The sequence below is a fragment of the Salmo trutta genome, chromosome 23 (assembly GCF_901001165.1).
Source record: "Salmo trutta chromosome 23, fSalTru1.1, whole genome shotgun sequence".
NCBI lineage: Eukaryota > Metazoa > Chordata > Actinopteri > Salmoniformes > Salmonidae > Salmo > Salmo trutta.
In genome coordinates, this window is record NC_042979.1 from 23,427,664 (window position 1) to 23,442,173 (window position 14,510).

Consider the following 14,510-nt stretch of genomic DNA (forward strand, 5'->3'; position numbering starts at 1 on the left):
AATATTTGAAACTTTGAAGTGGGGGGTGCATTTTTTATGACACCTAGAGTATGACCAAATTTCGAACTGTCCCTTATGTGTCTCATATTACCAGCCCTCTCCCCTGCAGTGGTGTGGGATTACTGGTCAGCCTAGTGCTGGGATGATTGACAGCCACATTCACTGCTCCTTAGCATACTCTCTGTCCCTATGGTCTACCCCCTGGTGGCAATTACCTAACTTACATTCATCTCATGAATACGTATTAGTATTAGTCAGTCCCCAGTTAGTGGCTAAAAACAACGGCAACACTTTCCAATGTTAATTAAGTGGAGTTTATTTGTCCTTTTTTCTATCAAACATTAATTATAGAAATCTGTGTGAGAAACTTCCTCAGCGGTGACATGTGTCAGTTTAGAGATAATGAAGTAGGGAGCAGGCTGGCATTTATTGGGATGACTTGTGCACTGGAGGCACCTCTGCAGAGTGGTCACTAGCTGGCACAGCCACAAAGTCATGAAATCTGATGTTAAACCCAACCCTTAAAGGCACAATATGCATAAATCCCTCCACTATTTCCTTTTTGCTAAAATTATAATAGTTTGCCTAATTTCAGTTTATGTATAAACAAAACCACTGTGAAATATATTTTCAATAGCCAAAAATATTGTATTTTCAGCTGTTTGAAGCTGGTGTGCAAAACCGAAAGTAGAAAACACAAAAAACTTAAAAAATAGCACATAGAACAGATCCACTGCTTCTTAGACTTCCTTTCAATGAAAATGACAGATCTATAACTCATATCTCTATGTGAATTAGATCAGGTAACCCAAAAAGTTACATATTGCAGCTTTAACCCTAACCTTAACCACACAGCAAACCCTAATGACTAACCCTAGCCTTAAATAAAGATCTTTTCATGAATTTCTACGATATAGCCAATTTTGACTTTTCAGCTGGTAAACATCAACCTGAAAGTAGCGAGGGAGTTGGGGAAGCCTTACAGACGGAGATGTCAAGAATTCATGGTGGTGAGGCTTTCTTGTGCTCGAGGAGAGGAAACATGAACATAAACAAATTTTGCCTCCTTCCTTGTGGACCTCTTTACAAATTATATTCAAGTACTGGACTGTTATTAGATTGCTTTTTCCCTCTCTTCCTTGAAATTCAGGTTGTACAGGGAGATGTCTAAAGAAGATATATATTTGTTGTGTTTACTGTGTTTTCATAGTTACATTTCGTGTTGAGCAACATAAGTGATTTAGTTTGGGCGCTGCCAATTACTCTTAAGTTACAGTCGAATGGGTAAGGAAATGTTTAGACCTGAAGCATATTTCTCTTAGACTTTGTAAAGCTATTAGGTTTTCCACAGTTCTCCAAGAGGATATTATTGTTTATAACAGCCTACCTGAAACCAAACACACAGCAATGTGTATACACACTACACAGTAATGTAGTAATACGTGTGCATGTGTCACATGACCCTGCCTCTCAGAGTATATAAAGACACAGAAAGGTCACATTGTGTCCATAAGCCTCTAACATAATCAGCGGTGACATTTATCACAGCGCACTACGCTTTATTACGGGCGACAGGTTCAGTCCACATCACTGCATTCTGTATCAGAAAGTATGTTGGCCCTCTTTGAAGTCTCATAGATCGATGCATTGCTTTCTTTTTGTTTATAAAGCTCTTTTAGGGACAGTTCGAAATTTACTGGTGTGGGGTGGCTGGTCGAGAGGGTTGTCTATCTTTTTTCTTTTGCTTTGAGGAGGGTTGTGTGATTTGTTATTGGTCACAGTGGAGGGTAGTGCATTTTTTCAGTGGTTTACATTCCCTATTTTGCAGGTTTTACGATATAATTTCTTCCATATAGCCAAATTTCCTCAGTCAACTCTATCCTGCCCTCTATCCGTAATGACAATAGTGGTAGGTGGAACATTTGTCCATATCTGCAATAGGTTAACTAGCAATCATACCACACATAAGATAATTCAAATCTGCATCAATTTTCTATAGAACTCCACAAGAACATAGAGGAATAGCTGATAAGCAGCGGAGAGGCTAGGTGCGTCATTGCGCATGAAAGAGTCAAGACACAAGACACGCAGCTGAAAAAGCTCCCCTATTGATCTTGTTTAGGCCATAAAAAGTGTATTTACTATATAACGGGTGCCCCTCTTCAGATTTCTCAAAATAGTAAAAAGACATTTAAAAAAAATGGTGATTCCTTTAATTCATATGGAACTATTATTTTTAATGAACTGAATGATGTGCTTTGCTATTGTAGTAGTTGGTGTTCGGTTAAATCGTGGTGAATCGAATCATGTACATCACAATAATAATGTATGAATCACAAACAGTAAAAGGAAAGGGTGTAGCTGTAGCCCTCCTTTAGAATTGTGTCGCTTCAAAACTAATTTTGTATATACTTTAAGTTGATTTGGACATTTAATGTATGGGACACTGCAACTCAATAGATGCTAGTAGCCTGAAGTTAACACTTCTAAAGGTAAGATATGTAGCTACCGGCTCTATAAAATCAGTGCTGAAACAGTCATTTTCAACGGTTTTCCCCAAAAACCTTCAAAATTAAATGTTGACTGCAAATCATGATGATTTGTATCAATCGGGTGCACATTTGTTTTGCATACTCTGCCATCACATGGGTAGTACAGAAACCTGACAGAAAAACTAACACGAATGTACTGTGACTGAAACTCAGCTGGGACATGCTTTCAATGGCGCTCTCCAACACCTGACACCTACAGTTGAAGTGGGAAGTTTACATACACCTTAGCCAAATACATTTAAACTCAGTTATTCCCAATTCCTGATATTTAATTCTAGTAAACATTCCCTGTCTTAGGTCAGTTAGGATCACCACTTTATTTTAAGAATATGAAATGTCAGAATAATAGTAGAAATAATTATTTATTTCAGCTTTTATTCTTTCATCACATTCCCAGTGGGTCAGAAGTTTACATACACTCAATTAGTATTTGGTAGCATTGCCTTTAAATTGTTTAACTTGGGTCAAACATTTCGGGTAGCCTTCCACAAGCTTCCCACAATAAGTTGGGTGAATTTTGGCCCATTCCTCCTGACAGAGCTGGTGTAACTGAGTCAGGTTTGTAGGCCTTCTTGCTCACACACACGTTTTCAGTTCTGCCCATGTAACAGTGTAGGTTCTGTCCCTCTCTTTTCCCCAACCCGGGCTTGAACCAGGGACCCTTGCACACATCAACAACTGACACCCACAGAAGCATCGTTACCCATCGCGCCACAAGAGCCACGGCCCTTGCAACGCAAGGGGAAACCCTACTTCAAGTCTCAGAGCGAGTGACGTCACTGATTGAAATGCTATTAGCGCGCACCACCGCTAACTAACTAGCCATTTCACATCGGTTACACTCACCCCCCCTTTGACCTCCTCCTTTTCCCACAGCAACCAATGATCCGGGTCACGGCACCAATGTAACTGTGTAGGTTCCGTCCCTCTCTTCGCCCCAACCCGGGCTCGAACCAGGGACCCTTGCACACATCAACAACTGACACCCACCGAAGCATCGTTACCCATCGCGCCACAAGAGCCACGGCCCTTGCAACGCAAGGGGAAACCCTACTTCAAGTCTCAGAGCGAGTGACGTCACTGATTGAAATGCTATTAGCGCGCACCACCGCTAACTAACTAGCCATTTCACATCGGTTACACCCACAAATGTTCTATAGAATTGAGGTCAGGGCTTTGTGATGGCCACTCCAATACCTTGACTTTGTTGTCCTTAAGCCATTTTGCCACAACTTTGGAAGAATGTTTGGGGTCCTTGTCCATTTGGAAGACCCATTTGTGACCAAGCTTTAACTTCCTGACTGATGTCTTGAGATGTTGCTTCAATATATTCACATAATTTTCCTCTTCATGATACCATCTATTTTGTGAAGTGCACCTCCTGCAGCAAAGCACCCCTACAACATGATGCTGCCAGCCCGTGCTTCACGGTTGGGATGGTGTCCTTCGGCTTGCAAGCCTCCCCCTTTGTCCTCCAAACATAATGATGGTCATTATGGCCAAATAGTTATATTTTTGTTTCATCAGACCAGAGGACATTTCTCCAAAAAAGTACGATCTTTGTCCCCATGTGCAGTTGGAAACTATAGTCTGGCTTTTTTATGGTGGTTATGGAGCAGTGTCTTCTTCCTTGCTGAGTGGCCTTTCAGGTTATGTCGATATAGGACCTGTTTTACTGTGGATATAGATCCTTTTGTAATGACTCCAACGTAAATGTATGTAAACTACCGACTTCAACTGTATATAGTGGATTAGGGTTTGATTCCCTGACTGGGACCCAAACACTGGTCTGTGTGACTGTCATTCCAAAACCATTATACGGTCACATTTCTCGCAATATGAGCCATGATGAGAGCGGCAGAAAGCCTAGAAGCCAGTAACTGAAAGGTCAATGGTTTGAATCCCCATGCCGACTAGGGGAAATATCTGTTGATGTGCCCTTGAGCAAGGCACTTAACACTAATTGCTCCTGTAAGTCGCTCTGGATAAGAGCGTCTGCTAAATGACTAAAATGTAATAATGCTTTTCCTACCAAGTCGGTTTACCTTAATGGCAAGATGCAAAGGGTGTTTTCCTTTCACGGCAGTTACCCAGTTTCACTTCCTTGTCTTGCCATTTGCTAAATTGGTGTCAGAAGTGGAATTGGTATTGGTATTTTATTAGGATCCCCATTAGCTGTTGTAAAAGCAGCAGCTATTCTTTTGGGGTCCATACAAAACATGGAACATTACATAACACAGAACATTAATAAACAACATCTCAAGGACAGAACTACATAAATAAATATATACTTTTTTTTTTACAAAAGGCGCACGTAGCGTACATACGTACAATACATACACACAAACTATCTAGGTCAAATAGGGGAGAGGCGTTGTACAGTAATCAGAATGCATGACTCGGACGTGCTAGCGGGCTGAGTAGTTGAAGCACAGGGACGTGTCTTCAAGTACAAAGGGGACAGTGTTGCAAACCTTGCTATATGAGCCACGTTACAATTCCCAGCAAGTGGGTTAGCCCTATTGGCACAATGCGTAGGATGTTTGTCTTTCACGCCGTTCGCTACAATACCAAAAGGCTAAAATCTATTGGTGATGTCGCTATATACAGTTGAAGTCGGAAGTTTACATACATTTAGGTTGGAGTCATTAAAACTCGCTTTTCAACCACTCCACACGTCTTGATAACAAACTATAGTTTTGGCAAGTCGGTTAGGACATCTACTATGTGCATGACACAAGTCATTTTTCCAACAATTGTTTACAGACAGATTACTTCACTTATAATTCACTGTATCACAATTCCAGTGGGTCAGAAGTTTACATACACTAATCTTCTGATAGGCTAATTGACATAATTTGAGTCAATTGGAGGTGTACCTGTGGATGTATTTCAAGGCCTACCTTCAAACTCAGTGCCTCTTTACTTGACATCATTGGAAAATCTAAAGAAATCAGCCAAGAACCCAGAAAAAAAATTGTAGACCTCCACAAGTCTGATTCATCCTTGGGAGCAATTTCCAAACGCCTGAAGGTACCACGTTCATCTGTACAAACAATAGTACGCAAGTATAAACACCATGGGACCATGCAGCCGTCATACCGCTGAGGAAGGAGACGCATTCTGTCTCCTAGAGTTGAACGTACTATGGTGCGAAAAGTGCAAATCAATCCCAGAACAACAGCAAAGGACCTTGTGAAGATGCTGGAGGAAACAGGTACAAAAGTATCTATATCCACAGTAAAATGAGTCCTATATCGACATAACCTGAAAGGCCGCTCAGCAAGGAAGAAGCCACTGCTACCAAATACTAATTGCGTGTATGTAATATTCTGACCCACTGGGAATGTGATGAAAGAAATAAAAGCTGAAATAAATAATTTTACTATTATTCTGACATTTCACGTTCTTAAAATAAACTTTTACTAAGATTTAATGTCAGGAATTGTGAAAAACTGAGTTTAAATGTGTTTGGCCAAGGTGTATGTAAACTTCTGACAGTCAAAAGCTTGGGCACACCTACTCATTCAAGGCTTTTTCTTTATTTAATTTTTTTTTACATTGTAGAATAATAGTGAAGACATCAAAAATATGAAATAACACAAATGGAATCCTGTAGTGACCAGAAAAGTGTTAAATAAATGCAAATATGTTTTAGATTTTAGATTTTTCAAAGTAGCCACCCTTTGCCTTGATACATCATTGCATACTCTTAGAATTCTCTCTACCAGCTTCACCTTAAATGCTTTTCCAACAGTCTTGAAGGAGTTCCCACATATGCTGAGCACTTTACTTTCACTCTGCGGTCCCACTCATCCCAAACACACCAAGACAATCGTGAAGAGGGCACGACAAAGCCTATTCGCCCTCAGGAAACTAAAAAGATTTGGCATGGGTCCTGAGATCCTCAAAAGGTTCTACAGCAACATCGAGAGCATCCTGACTGGTTGCATCACTGCCTGGTAGAGCAATTGCTTGGCCTCTGACCGCAAGGCACTACAGAGGGTAGTGCGTACATGCTACCTCAATTGGGCCAACCAACCAGTGTTCCCGCACATTGGCTAACCAGGCTATCTGCATTGTGTTCCACCCACCACCCACCAACCCCTCTTTTACACTGCTGCTACTCTCTGTTTATCATACATGCATAGTCACTTTAACCATATCTACATACTACCTCAATCAGCCTGACTAACCGGTGTCTGTATGTAGCCTCGCTACTTTTATTACATTTTAGTCATTTAGCAGACACTCTTATCCAGAGCAACTTACAGTAGTGAATGCATACATTTCATTCATTTATTTTCTGAACTGGTCCCCCGTGGGAATCAAACCCACAACCCTGGCGTTGCAAACACCATACTCTACCAACTGAGCCACACAGGCCTCACTACTGTATACAGCCTGTTTTTTTACTGTTATTTTATTTCGTTACCTACCTCTTGTTCACATAATACCTTTTTTTGCACTATTGGTTAGATCCTGTAAGTAAGTATTTCACTGTAAGGTCTACACCTGTTGTATTCCGCGCACGTGACAAATAAACTTTGATTTGAAACCATCTCAATTGGGTTGAGGTCAGTTGATTGTGGAGGCCAGGTGATCTGATGCAGCACTCCATCATTGTCCTTCTTGGTCAAATAGCCCTTACACAGCCTGGATGGGTGTTGGATCATTGTCCTGTTGAGAAACAAATGATAGTCCCACTACACCCAAACCAGATGGGATGGCATATCACTGCAGAATGTTGTGGTAGCCATGCTGGTTAAGTGTGCCTTGAATTTGAAGTAAATCACTGACAGTGTCATCAGCAAAGCACCACAATACCATCACACCTCCTCCTCCATGCTTCTCGGTGTGAACCACACATGCTGAGATCATACGTTCGCCAACTCTGTATCTCACAAAGACACGGTGGTTGGAACCAAAAAACTCAAATCCAAAAGGACAGATTTCCACTGGTCTAATGTCCATTGCTCATGTTTCTTGGCCCAAGCAAGTCTCTTCTTCTTACTGGTGTCCTTTAGTAGTGAATTTTTTGCAGCAATTCAATCATGAAAGCCTGATTTACACAGTCTCCTCTGAACAGTTGATGTTGAGATGTGTCTGTTAATATAACTCTGTGAAGCATTTATTTGGGCAGCATTTTTTGAGGCTGGTAACTCGAATGAACTTATCCTCTGCAGCAGAGGTAACTCTGGGTCTTCCTTTCCTGTGTTGGAACTCATGAGAGCCAGTTTCATCATAGTGCTTGATGGTTTTTGCAGCTGCACTTGAAAAAACTTTCAAAGTTCCTGAAATGTTCCAGATTGACTGACCTTCATGTCTTAAAGTAATGATGGACTGTCATTTCTCTTTGCTTATTTGAGCTGTTCTTGCCATAATATGGATTTGGTCTTTTACCAAATAGGGCTATCTTCTGTAAACCCCCCTACCTTGTCACAACACAACTGATTGTCTCAAACACATTAAGAAGGAAAGAAATTCCACAAATTAACTTTTAACATGGCACACCTGTTAATTGAAATGCATTCCAGATGACTACCTCATGAAGCTGGTTGAGAGAACGCCAAGCGTGTGCAAAGCTGTCATAAAGGCAAAGGGTGGATACATGGAAGAATCTCAAATCTAAAATATATTTAGATTTGTTTAACGCTTTATTGGTTACTACATGATTCCATATGTTTTATTTCATAGTTTTGATGTCTTCACTATTATTCTCAATGTAGAAAATAGTCAAAATAAAGAAAAAACGTTGATTGAGTAGGTGTGTCCAAGTTTCTGACTGGTACTGTCTATAAATGTTATTAACTTTTCCCAAAAAAATATCCATTAAATTACATGTTAATGGCCTTAGGGACAATAAAATGATCCTTCCTAGATTAGTTTACAACACCACAATGCAATACATATTTGCATTATTATTTTCAAGTGAGTGCAATTGAATACAAATCTAAAAATGTAATTTGAATCATGCTGCAAAAGTCCTGTTATTTGAATGTTTCATTCCATTTGGATCAGTTGTGGATCTACTCTCGACAGATTATAAATTCTAGAAAGGCATAGTACAGGACAGTCTGGTTGTATTTTTACTTCTGATACTGATGCGCTGTCTGTTGCTGTTCATCATTCTCCCAAGTAGCCACATAGGCCTATGCTCCCAGCAGTTCCAGCTATTCAGGAAAGCTTAACGCCATTCTGCCTCCAATCCGAGCGGCTATCCCTCAACCTAGAACCTAACTCTTCTATATAGCCTAAATAGTTGTCATTTAAATGTTTAAATGTATTACTTTTTATGTATGGCATAAACACAACCAGTCACAGTTTTACACAGTTTTAACTGATTAGGCTGCTTCAAAAGTCTCCTGTAGTCTACGTGCGCACGTTCATCCACTCCACTCTAATATAATTCCAGCGTACAAACTGCACACCGGCCATTCGATGAATGGAAAGAGAAATCTGTTACAAAACACCAAAACGTTTAATGACATTTCGAGATTGTCAAGACAAGCCTTCGATATTGAGTAGAGAGGGATGAATTTTCTGTTTGTCGAGATTAATATACTCTATTTGATTGTGGTGTTGAACACACAAACCATGATGAAGTGCTCGAAGTCGGTAATCAGTATGCAGTTGGCATAGAAACCTGTTGGTGGAAAATTGTTGCATATATTTTATATAATTATGAATATGGCATCAAAATGTGGAAAGTCAGTTTTCCCTCTAGTTGATCATTGTCTGCAGCCGGCTCTGATGCCAGTGTAATGAGACAGGCAGGGTGAGTGAGCTCGTCCGTGGTGGTCGCCGAACCCTCTGATCCCAGTGTAATGAGACAGGCAGGGTGAGTGAGCTCGTCCGTGGTGGTCGCCGAACCCTCTGATCCCAGTGTAATGAGACAGGCAGGGAGAGTGAGCTCGTCCGTGGTGGTCGCCGAACCCTCTGATCCCAGTGTAATGAGACAGGCAGGGTGAGTGAGCTCGTCCGTGGTGGTCGCCGAACCCTCTGATCCCAGTGTAATGAGACAGGCAGGGTGAGTGAGCTCGTCCGTGGTGGTCGCCGAACCCTCTGATCCCAGTGTAATGAGACAGGCAGGGTGAGTGAGCTCGTCCGTGGTGGTCGCCGAACCCTCTGATCCCAGTGTAATGAGACAGGCAGGGAGAGTGAGCTCGTCCGTGGTGGTCGCCGAACCCTCTGATCCCAGTGTAATGAGACAGGCAGGGAGAGTGAGCTCGTCCGTGGTGGTCGCCGAACCCTCTGATCCCAGTGTAATGAGACAGGCAGGGTGAGTGAGCTCGTCCGTGGTGGTCGCCGAACCCTCTGATCCCAGTGTAATGAGACAAGCAGGGTGAGTGAGCTCGTCCGTGGTGGTCGCCGAACCCTCTGATCCCAGTGTAATGAGACAAGCAGGGTGAGTGAGCTCGTCCGTGGTGGTCGCCGACCGCTCTGATCCCAGTGTAATGAGACAGGCAGGGAGAGTGAGCTCATCCATGGTGGTCGCCGAACCCTCACACTTCTGGCCCGTAGCCCTGCGTGGCAACGGCTATGACCCAAAACCATGTGGAAGTGGTCAAGTCGATATCCACATTTATAAATACAGGGTTGCTATAGTTGTTATTTGTGGTGGTAATACTTTTTTTAGAGTTACTTTTATGAGGGGGAGGGTGTGCACATGTTTTGTACAGTACAAGGGGAGGGTCATGTGGAAAACTTTGTAACGTTGGGAGGGTGATTCATTTTTTGTAATGTCCCACCCCCTCCAGTAAATTCAGAACTGTCCCTTAAAAAAACTCTTGCTGTACCTAACATCATTCATAACCTTTAGACATATGAGTTACCATACCCAGTCTCATGAATGGCTAACTCTAGAAATGCATTTTGTCTCTACAGAGTTACGTAAATCAGTTTTTAGTTACTTGTGGAATAATCTCCAAAACTCTCTAAAGTTGAATGAATTGGTGCCTCTGCATTTCAGACAGCTGATTGAGATCCTTTTTTAATGAAGAATGTGTTTGTTTTCTATTTTGCTTTTCATATTGTATTGATGTGTATATTTTTGTATTTACAGGGCTCATCTGTAAAATAGACCTTGGGCTCATCATGACTCCCTATCAAAATAAACCTGTAAAGAAAAGGAAATACAATTCAGACTGGTAAAACCAGAGCCCTGGAATTCATCAGGTGTCCTGTACCTCTAAAATGAAATTAGTAGCCGTGTACTGATGGTCTGCTTGGTGCTGTAACTTTCCAGGAGGGGAGACAGCCTCTCTAACAAGTTGCCATGTTTCAGCTGTAATGTCTGTATTTTCACTCACCTGACACTGAGATCCCTAAGAAACCAACATTTTTACTTGTACTGTAGATTACCAGATTTCTGTGCTACTGTACTCTTTTTCCTCCCATGGTTGGTGTTAGAGGCAGTATGGTGGTGATTGGGTTCAGAGGGAGTAAGGTTGTGCCGACGTGTGCCTGTGTGTGTGTGTGAGAGAGGGAGAGAGGGAGAGATGAGAAAGAGTAGGTCTAATGTACATTTCAGGACCGTGGACAGCGTACTGAACATTTACTGCTTTATTATACTGATGGAAATGTGACTGTATAAAACATCTCTCACTTATGATCAGGACTAGATAGTGTCATGAGAAAACCCCTCCATCCTCAATTTGTCTGTTCAACCTGAGCTGAAGCATAATGAACATATTTATGGATCGATAAACATCGACATATAACAGACACATAATGAAAGAGATCATAAAATTAAACCATGTCAGGAGGCAGATGAAAAGAAGACTAACCAATGTATGTGCTGTAAAGATTTCCCCCAGGAACTATCATCATCTCTATCTCTGTTAGCGGAGATTAGTGTCACGGAGGCCCCAAAGACTGAGAAGAAAAAGGACCAGAATATTCCAGTCTACTGTAAATTGCCTTTTTGCTCAGTGTCTCTGTGGGGTCCCCAAAATGCTCCCTCTCCCTCTTGTTTTGTTGCTATATCTACCTGTGTCACGCTCTACCCCTCTCTCCTTCTTCATAGAAGTTTGTCACACCCCCTTCTTCCTTTCCTCTCTCCATTTTCTGTCTTTCTCTCCTGCTGTATCTCATTCTTCTCTGTGGTGTTTTTTCCTATTACTCTCAAACTGTGTGTGAAATGAAAGAAGGAAGCTACTGTGCCTCCTTACAATCCTCCACCAATCACAGGCCTCCCTCTTTACACCACACATCCCACCCCACACCCTCATCACACAACCAGTCAATCCACAAAGAGCAAGCAAGGAATATACTGTTATTTCAGGAAAATATACTGAGTACAAAACATTAGGAACATGTTTTTCCATGACATTGACCAGCTGAAAGCTATGATCCCTTATTGATATCACCTGTTAAATCCACTTCAATCAGTGTACATGACGGGGAGGAGACAGGTTAAAGAAAGATTTTATTTAGACATGGATTGGGTATTTGTGTCATTCAGAGTGTGAATGAACAAGATAGAACTAGAATGGTCCAAACACACCAAGACAGTCGTGAAGAGGGCACGACAAAGCCTATTCCCCCTCAGGAAACTAAAAACATTTTGCATGGGTCCTGAGATCCTCAAAAGGTTCTACAGCTGCAACATCGAGAGCATCCTGACTGGTTGCATCACTGTCTGGTACGGCAATTGCTCGGCCTCTGATCGCAAGGCACTACAGAGGGTAGTGCGTATGGCCCAGTACATCACTGGGGCCAAGCTGCCTGCCATCCAGGACCTCTACACCAGGCGGTGTCAGAGGAAGGCCCTAAAAATTGTCAAAGACCCCAGCCACCCCAGTCATAGACTGTTCTCTCTACTACCACATGGCAAGCGGTAGCGGAGTGCCAAGTCTAGGACAAAAAGGCTTCTCAACAGTTTTCATCCCCAAGCCATAAGACTCCTGAACAGGTAATCAAATGGCTACCCGGACTATTTGCATTGTGTGCCCCCCCAACCCCTCTTTTTACGCTGCTGCTACTCATGTTTATCATATATGCATAGTCACTTTAACTATACATTCATGTACATACTATCTCAATTGGGCCAACCCACCAGTGCTCCCGCACATTGGCTAACTAGGGCCAAAGGGATTCGTAACACAGCCTGACTAACCGGTGTCTGTATGTAGCCCCGCTACTTTTATAGCCTTGCTACTGTATATAGCCTGTTTTTTACTGTTGTTTTATTTCTTTACTTACCTATTGTTCACCTAATACCTTTTTTGCACTATTGGTTAGAGCCTGTAAGTAAGCCTACACCTGTTGTATTCGGTGCACGTGACAAATAAACTTAGATTTGATTTGATGCTAAAATATTTAAGTGCCTTTGAACGAGGTATGGTAGTAGGTGCGCACCGGTTTGAGTGTGTCAAGAACTGCGACGCTGCTGGGTTTTTCCACACAACAGTTTCCCATGTGTATCAAGAATGGTCCACCACCCAAAGGACATCCAGCTAACTTGACACAACTGTGGGAAGTATTGGAGTCAACATGCGCTTTCGACACCATGTAAAGTCCATGCCCTGACAAATTGTGGCTCTTCTGAGGGAAAAAGTGGGTGCAACTCAATGGTAGGTAGGTTTTGTACACTCAGTGTAGATATAGTAAAGTGTACAGCTACCTTCTCGTACTAAAATCACATATTTTGTGGATTATTTGATTCTCATAACCAATTGATTCTCACATGTAAATGTAAGGGATTTTGACAGGATGTGCAAATGGTTAGTATATCTGTGAGTGCATTTGTCAGAGATGTCATTATCATTTAAACAGCATTGAATTTCTCTACCTTAAGCCGCCTTCAATGTCGTTTTAGAGAATTTGGCATTAAATCCAACCGGCCTCACAAAGGCAGATAACGTGTAACCACGCCGGCCCAGGACCTCCACATCCGGCTTCTTCACTTGCAGGATCGTCTGAAACCAGATGTTCACACAGCTGATGAAACTGTGGGTTTGCACAACTGAAGAATTTCTGAGTAAACTGTCAGAAACCATCTCAGGGAAGCTCATCTGCATGCTCGTCATCCTCACCAGTATCTTGACCTCACTACAGTTTGGCGTCGTAACCGACTTCAGTGGGCAAATGCTCACCTTCGATGGCCACCAGCTCACTAGAGAAGTGTGTTCTTCACAGATGAATCCCTGTTTCAACTATACCAGGGAGATCGCAGACAGCATGTATGGTATTGTGTGGGTGAGCTGATGTCAACTTTGTGAACAGAGGTTGCGGTGAGGTTATGGTTTGAGCAGTCATTTCATCAATGCCAATTTGAATGCACAGAGATGCCGTGACGAGATCCTGAGGCCCATTGTCGTGCCATTCATCCGCCGCCATCACCATTCATCCGCCGAGCTGGGCATCTCCGGCGCGGCCCACGCTTGGATTGCGTCCTACTTGACAGGTCGCTCCTACCAGGTGGCGTGGCGAGAATCTGTCTCCGCACCACGTGCTCTCACCACTGGTGTCCCCCAGGGCTCTGTTCTAGGCCCTCTCCTATTCTCACTATACACCAAGTCACTTGGCTCGGTCATATCCTCACATGGTCTCTCCTATCATTGCTACGCAGACGACACACAATTAATCTTCTCCTTTCCCCCTTCTGATAACCAGGTGGTGAATCGCATCTCTGCATGTCTGGCAGACATATCAGTGTGGATGACGGCTCACCACCTCAAGCTGAACCTCGGCAAGACGGAGCTGCTCCTCCTCCCAGGGAAGGACTGCCCGTTCCATGATCTCGCCATCACGGTTGACAACTCCCTTGTGTCCTCCTCCCAGAGTGCTAAGAACCTTGGCGTGACCCTGGACAACACCCTGTCGTTCTCCACTAACATCAAGGCGGTGACCCGATCCTGTAGGTTCATGCTCTACAACATTCGCAGAGTACGACCCTGCCTCACACAGGAAGCGGCGCAGGTCCTAGTCCAGGCACTTGTCATCTCCCGTCTG

General features: G+C 42.8%; 1 protein-coding gene across 1 annotated transcript in view; it reads left to right on the forward strand.

The window, feature by feature from the left end:
• The window catches only part of LOC115160280 (transmembrane protein 132C-like), a 119,868-nt gene that overhangs the window by 31,471 nt on the left and 73,887 nt on the right, over positions 1–14,510 (forward strand). The gene's annotated exons all lie outside the window — the stretch shown is intronic.